General features: G+C 40.5%; 1 non-coding gene across 1 annotated transcript; it reads right to left on the bottom strand.

Annotated features, from left to right (window-relative positions):
• Positions 1-3,428: 3,428 nt before the first annotated feature.
• On the bottom strand, positions 3,429-3,483 carry LOC139371722 (U7 small nuclear RNA). The gene has a single exon (XR_011627402.1). It is a non-coding gene; the product is annotated as a U7 small nuclear RNA (small nuclear RNA).
• Positions 3,484-7,994: the final 4,511 nt, after the last annotated feature.

The following is a 7,994-nucleotide window of genomic DNA, read 5'->3' as shown; positions in this document are numbered from 1 at the left end:
TCCACTGTGGTCCCGTCGATGTACATAGGGGGGTGCTCCCTCTGCTGTTTCTTGAAGTCTACAATCATCTGCTTTTTTTTGTTGACGTGGAGTGAGAGGTTGTCTTCCAGGTACCACACTCCCAGAACCCTCACCTCCTCCCTGTAGGCTGTTTCATCATCGTTGGTAGTCAACCCTACTACTGTTGTGTCGTCTGCAAACTTGATGATTGAGTTGGAGGCGTGCTTGGCCATGCAGTCATGGATGAACAGGGAGTACAGGAGGGGGCTGAGTACGCACCCTTGAGGATGTGTGCACCCTAATACAGGATGTGGTAGGAGTTGTAAGGGACATCATCATTACACCTGTTAATACTTATTGTCTATAACTTTGTTTGAAATGTATTTCTTATTGTAGCAGCAAGTAAAATATACCCTTTGTGTTTTATAGAAATGCAAGTGTCACGGCATTCATCGGAAGAAGAAGAGGAATCGTCAGACCAAAATGCAGCGAGGTACGTATTCGTCTTTAATATACTGAACTGAACACTCAAATACAAAACAACAAAAGAATAGCCGAAAAAGTTCTGCAAGGTGCAACCAACACTAAACAGAAAATAACCACCCGCAACTAACAGAGGGAAAACAGGCTGCCTAAGTATGGTTCTCAATCAGAGACAACGAAAGACAGCTGTCCCGGATTGAGAACCGTACACGGCCAAAACATAGAAATACAAAACCTAGACATACAAACATAGAATGTCCACCCACATCACACCCTGACCAAACAAAAAATAGAAACATACAAAGCAATCTACGGTCAGGGCGTGACAGCAAGGTGTTTAATGTGAATGATTTTATGCTTACTGCTAATGTTTTTTATACTGCCTATATTTTAATTTTCCTATTATTTTCTAGGAATACATATTTAAGTATATGTATTTTTAAAATTGTCTAGGGGGAGTGTAAGAATATTTTGAAGATAAATACACAACACAGAAGATTAAAGGTCAAGAGGAAATTAATGATCAATGGAAATAGTGGTATTTCTGTAATAGGGAATTAATGATCAATGGGTCAGAGACATGGGAGGAATTTGTCTGGGCATTGAGCCTGAAACAGTTTTATTGCAAGGAATTCTAATTGGTCAACCACAGGCTAGGGTTGGGTTATAAAACTATATCCTGCCTCTTTGTTCTATGGAGAGAATCACTGAGGACAGGGAAGAATGAACATCTACTTCTCAGCACAACATCTATGATTTGGTTTTATCTTTGAATAAACCTTTTTTTCTCCCCCTGATTTGCTTTGGGTCTGTGTTATTGAAGAGTAACATCAACTGCCAACATTCCTGATATTTAATTGCACACAACTGGTGTCCCGGGTCTAAATCAGTGCCTGATTCGAGGGGAACAATGAAAAAACACAGTGGAACTGGCTTCGAAGTCCAGAGTTTGAGGGCTCTACAATATACTTTCTTGTTTTGTCACATAAGCTGAAATTAGGTGAACAATTAGGCAAATTACATTTTAGAAACCAGGAAATGGCGGAGCGAATTCTGCATAGTGCATCTTTCATTTGACTAACCTGTAACAAGTCCAGAGAAAGTCTAGTTAAACATCTATCTGTCGAATTTACCTGAAATCGCCTGCTGCTGTGGAGATTATAGCTTTCCAGCATTGCAGCAAGGGTTACCCACATAAAAGTGTTATAGTATACTATAACATGGTATAAATATTATAGTATTCACTGTAGTGTTTTTTCAGCCTTTATTGTAGTATTCACTGTAGTGTTTTTGCGGACTGTAGTATGTGCTATAGTAATTCATGTAGTGTTTTTGCAGAATGTTCTATGCTGTAGTATTTACTGTAGTGTTTTTGCAGAATGTTCTATGCTGTAGTATTTACTGTAGTGTTTTTGCAGAATGTTCTATGCTGTAGTATTTACTGTAGTGTTTTTGCAGAATGTTCTATGCAATAGTAATTCATGTAGTGTTTTTGCAGAATGTTCTATGCTGTAGTATTTACTGTAGTGTTTTTGCAGAATGTTCTATGCTGTAGTATTTACTGTAGTGTTTTTGCAGAATGTTCTATGCTGTAGTATTTACTGTAGTGTTTTTGCAGAATGTTCTATGCTGTAGTATTTACTGTAGTGTTTTTGCAGAATGTTCTATGCTGTAGTATTTACTGTAGTGTTTTTGCAGAATGTTCTATGCTGTAGTATTTACTGTAGTGTTTTTGCAGAATGTTCTATGCTGTAGTATTTACTGTAGTGTTTTTGCAGAATGTTCTATGCTGTAGTATTTACTGTAGTGTTTTTGCAGAATGTTCTATGCTGTAGTATTTACTGTAGTGTTTTTGCAGAATGTTCTATGCTATAGTAATTCATGTAGTGTTTTTGCAGAATGTTCTATGCTGTAGTATTTACTGTAGTGTTTTTGCAGAATGTTCTATGCTGTAGTATTTACTGTAGTGTTTTTGCAGAATGTTCTATGCTGTAGTATTTACTGTAGTGTTTTTGCAGAATGTTCTATGCTGTAGTATTTACTGTAGTGTTTTTGCAGAATGTTCTATGCTGTAGTATTTACTGTAGTGTTTTTGCAGAATGTTCTATGCTGTAGTATTTACTGTAGTGTTTTTGCAGAATGTTCTATGCTGTAGTATTTACTGTAGTGTTTTTGCAGAATGTTCTATGCTGTAGTATTTACTGTAGTGTTTTTGCAGAATGTTCTATGCTGTAGTATTTACTGTAGTGTTTTTGCAGAATGTTCTATGCTGTAGTATTTACTGTAGTGTTTTGCAGAATGTTCTATGCTGTAGTATTTACTGTAGTGTTTTTGCAGAATGTTCTATGCTGTAGTATTTACTGTAGTGTTTTGCAGAATGTTCTATGCTGTAGTATTTACTGTAGTGTTTTTGCAGAATGTTCTATGCTGTAGTATTTACTGTAGTGTTTTGCAGAATGTTCTATGCTGTAGTATTTACTGTAGTGTTTTTGCAGAATGTTCTATGCTGTAGTATTTACTGTCGTCTTTTATGCATAATTTTCTATGCTGTAGTATTTACTGTAGTGTTTTTGCGGACTTTACTATACTGTAGTATTTACTGTAGTGTTTTTGCGGACTGTAGTACTCTGCAGTATTTACTGTAGTGTTTTTGCGGACTTTGCTATACTGTAGTATTTACTGTAGTGTTTTTGCGGACTTTACTATACTGTAGTATTTACTGTAGTGTTTTGCAGACTTTACTATACTGTAGTATTTACTGTAGTGTTTTTGCGGACTGTAGTACGCTGTAGTATTTACTGTAGTGTTTTTGCAGACTTTACAATACTGTAGTACTTACTGTAGTGTTCTTGCAGACTGTAGTATACTGTACTATTTACTGTAGTGTTTTTGCAGACATTACTATAGTATTTACTACAGTGTTTTATTATCTTTGACATAGAAATGGAGGCTTTCTTTTTCAGGAAACCAGCTGGAGAAACACTAAAAGAGCAAATTTTCTATAAAGTGTAGATAGTTACACTGCCGGCCAAAAGTTTTAGAACACCGACTCATTCCAGAGTTTTTCTTTATTTTTACTATTTTCTACATTGTAGAATAATAGTGAAGACACCAAAACTATGAAATAACACATATGGAATCATGTAGTAACCAAAAACGTATTGATTACTACACAGCCACCCTTTGCCATCCTTTCCCTTGATGACAGCTTTGCACACTCTTGGCATTCTCGCCAAAGGGTTCTCCCACCAAGTCAAAACGGGGATCCGTTTTGGCCACCGCCCACCGGGCCAAGCTCCCAACCGCCAGGCAACCAACCATCAAAGATTCCCCACAGTTCCTAAAAAGCTGCCCCTCAACCATCCAAAACCTCTCCCTCTCCTTGTGCTGATCTATTGGAGTCGTGGTGAGAGGGTTACATAAGCAAGTGACATCATCATTCTACTCTCCATCCAGTACCTCCCTAACGATGAGGCTCTTTGATCTCTTGGAGCAATTAGCTCATGGTGGAGATAAAGATAGGCCAGTCTCCTCCTCTCCTCCTCTTCTCCTCTTCTCCCTTCATCCACCTCTTCTCTTCTTCCTCTACTTCCCCCTCCTTGGCTCCGTGGCGAGGCCAGGCGATGTGAGGGAGGAAGATGACAGCCTCACTTTCTGTGAACATCCTTATCAGCTCGGCACATATTGATCACATTAACATTACCTCACACTCTAATCAATGGCTGGCCCAGCTACTGAGCTGTGCTTAAAGTGAAGACAAAGGATTTTATTTTTCATCATCTCATCTCATCTATCATCTCTATCTCCTCCTCCCGCTTGCTCTTTGTTTATTTATCTCTCTCTTTCTTTCTCTGCCTCTTCCCTGTCTCGGTCTCTCTCTTTCACTCACTCATCCTCTCTCTTGATCCCTCGCTTTCTCCCTCCATTTTCCCCTCCCTCTCTGTTTTTATGATGGGGACCCAGGTGTTGGCTGAAATGGAGGACATGAAGACAATGGAGAGAGCTATTGAGCAAGCAGCAGGAGTTAAATGGAACAAATACAATCCCTGTTTTTGTTTCTTGTGGGTAACTGAACATCACCAAAATATGTTCTTACATGCGCATGCACAGACACACACACACACACTGATAAACAACCTTGTAAACCCTACACTACAGCTTTGTTCCAATGTCCTGCAGCAAATATTCTCTGTGATCTTTCAGAATTGATAGTGACCCCCTTTATATCCATTTCTCTCCAACACAAACAGCAGAGCCAGCAGACTGTGGATGTAGCCCCTGCAGAACATACGCATTACTGTCAGTCTCTCACCAGAGCATGCCCAAATCCTTAGAGCAACTTTGGAGCAAATGTATTAATATGATTTACATGAAGTTCAACTTCTCGCATGCAGCCAAGGAGGCCATTCTAAAATAAGCAGTGGTGACAGAGCCTATGTGTTATGTGTGTCAGACCCGGGGCAGGGGGGTCTCCCAGGGGAGCGCTGGCCTGGAAATGACACAGACTGTGAGAAGAACCCAGATGCAGGAGAATCAGTCATCTCATCTGCAGGGGCCAAAAAAAAGGACAAAGATGCATTACAGGAGCTATGGACACAAACACCTGATATTTCACGCATAAGGGTTTAAATGTTATTTCAGAGAGGGATTATTATGCAGGAGAGATGATTCAAGGGCATGTTTTCAGCACTAAGAACACTTCATCTTTTCAGAGGCACTGTGGTAGCTATATTTTTCGAAGCGCATATTTACAGAAAATAGCATTATTTATGACATTATTCTAAGGATTATACTGAGGATTTCTTACAAACTAAATGACCTTCCAAGATGTTTGATGTATAACTAGGTAATAACAGGTTTAATATAATAACAAGCAGTCAAAGACAGCGATGATACTGACATTGCTGAAATATAGCAATATACAGTATTATGATAAAATAAGTGGTCATGTCATAGTCATGTTTACCGCAAGGTCAATATCCTCTCCAACATCTTGACTGCATTATAATCTGCAACTAAACTGACACCTTTTAAAGTGGAATGATTTTTGAGAAACCACAATGGAATCTCTGGAGAGCTGAGGTGGTAGAAGAGGAGGAACACAATCCAGTGTCAAATGGAACATGAGGTACAGAAGAATGATTCCCTCCAGAGCCACACAGAATGGCCTGGAATATTCTAACAGGGTCATGGCACACAACAAGAAACACCAGGACCTGTAAAAAGCAAGAGCTTCACACTTAAGCAAAGGCACCATGCCGTAAAGCGAAAGAAAAGCCCTGTGTCAAGGGTATCAACAACACTACAGACCCAATGTCCCCCATGCATGCCTCCACTATTCCCAGCCACAACTGTGAAATGACCAGAATGCCTTCCTCTTAACTGTGAAAAGGTGAAAAAAACTCACATTTCAACACTTAGTTTTAGCTTGAGACCCCAAGGACAACTGTGACCGAATCAGAAACCCATCAAACAGAGAGAGGAGGAAGTAAGGATTCATTTAACAATTGTGAAGAACTTTCTAGCCATGCAAATCTGATTGTCAGTTTCTGCCAGGAAATCTATAACCACAGTGCGATATTAATTACTCCTGCAGGATCCATTCTATATTTAATATGCAGGGTGCATTCAGTCATTACCAGCCTGTGTTTCAGCCCTGGCCTGCATGTCAGCAGTAATCAAATCTAAATGTTAACAACAACACGTCCAGCAATCAATACAGAGGAGGAAGGAGGAGGGGGAATTTACAGCACAATATGAATTCATCATTTCATGTGTGTTTGTTTCTTCATTTTTACACCATGTCAAAATCCTATTGACACATATCAACCTCTCACCCCTTCATATTCCATAGGGGCTCCCGAGTGGCACAGCGGTCTATGGCACTGCATCTCAGTGCAAGAGGCGTCACTACAGTCCCTGGTTTGATTCCAGGCTGTATCATACCCGGCCTTGATTGGGAGTCCCATAGGGCGGCTCACAATTGGCCCAGTGTCATCTGGGTTTGGCTGGGGTAGGCCGTCGTTGTAAATAACAATTTGTTCTTAACTGACTTGCCTAGTTAAATAAAGGTTCAATTTTATAAAATAAGCATCAAATGTTTTAAAAATATTTCCTGAATATGATTCTCTCAGTGTTCTTTTGCATCACTTTTCACACAAGCCTACTTTTGTAGTAGATATTCTTCAGTCCACACACATTCAATCTATTTATTGATCCTTTATCAAACATTTCATTATGTATTGTAATACAAAAAAACAATAATATTTTATTATCACTAAATACGTAGTTGATGAATCAGATTATGCATGACATAATGTATCTGAAGATAACTGCTCCAGTCGCCCAGTTTATCAAGCCCTCCAGCTGGTCTAACCTCAGCTTTGTGCAGGGAGTGACCAGAGACTGTCAGACTGCCATCAGCCCTGGCTCAATCAGCCTCAACCGCAATGCTTAGTTACTGGGCAACAGTCAGATGAGAATTTAAACAGCTCAGATAACGCTGCCCTGAAACTTCAACAGTGGAGCAACACTGACCTCTAGTGTCTGAGAAAATCACAGAACAACTCTGCCTGTTGCTCTCCCACCCCGCAGCTACTTGAGCTCTCAAATAGCTTTGTTAAATCATTCTGAATGTGAGAGGGGACATAGATCAAGCCGTGGAGGAATACAAAAAAAAACAAAGCACTGTGCCAATTACTGGCCGTGGGTCCACATCAGACTTTTAAAAACCTAATCAATCACTTCCCCCTACATGCTATGTGTGTGCGTGTGTGGGTGTGTCTATGTGTGTCACCCAGATCGTAGCCCAGAGTTTACACCACCACTGTAGGTAGACAGTAGCCTACCTCCACTGCCTGTGACTTATTCAGAATACTGAAATGTTTAGTGACCTTGGGATAGCTAGAAATCGGATATGTGCACCTGTCACACAGCTCTTCTCTCAAAAACCAGCCCTCCAGATCAGTTCAGTTCTGTTTTAGACAGGCAGTGAAGAGGCCACCTGCAGGTGTTAGTGCTCAGAGTGTGTCAGGGGCACTGAGCTATAATTATAACAGTTAGGGGCCACCCAGGAGTCCTCCCAGGCCTGGACAGGCTCATTAGTATAGGTATGTTACTGAACACAGGGATCCACTGTAACAAACAGGCAGGGCCAGGGCTGACAACAACAAAAACAGTCTACTGTGAAGAAGAGACATGTTCGATTGGCACCACATTCACACAGGCAGGACTGAACAGATGCCATTAATTTCTGCTGGCCAGTGGCCCAAAGATCAGTTGGCCACCCATCTCCAAAAAACACCAACCAGTAATGAGTGAAATTAATGCTCAACTCAGTGATAAGACAGCAAGAAGCTACACTACATAGTTTTTTCCTTCTCTCCAATTCCCTTTCTCCGTTCCTCTCTTTCTCCCAACCCCGCTCCCCCATGCCACCCCCCCCCTCTCTCTCCCTCTTTGTATCTTCCTCTCACTCTCACTTCCTCAATCTCTTTCACTCTCTTTCACTC

This window comes from Oncorhynchus clarkii, chromosome 17 (assembly GCF_045791955.1).
Source record: "Oncorhynchus clarkii lewisi isolate Uvic-CL-2024 chromosome 17, UVic_Ocla_1.0, whole genome shotgun sequence".
Lineage (NCBI taxonomy): Eukaryota > Metazoa > Chordata > Actinopteri > Salmoniformes > Salmonidae > Oncorhynchus > Oncorhynchus clarkii.
Note: the sequence above shows the minus strand (reverse complement) of the source record. Positions and strands in the feature narration are given on the sequence as shown.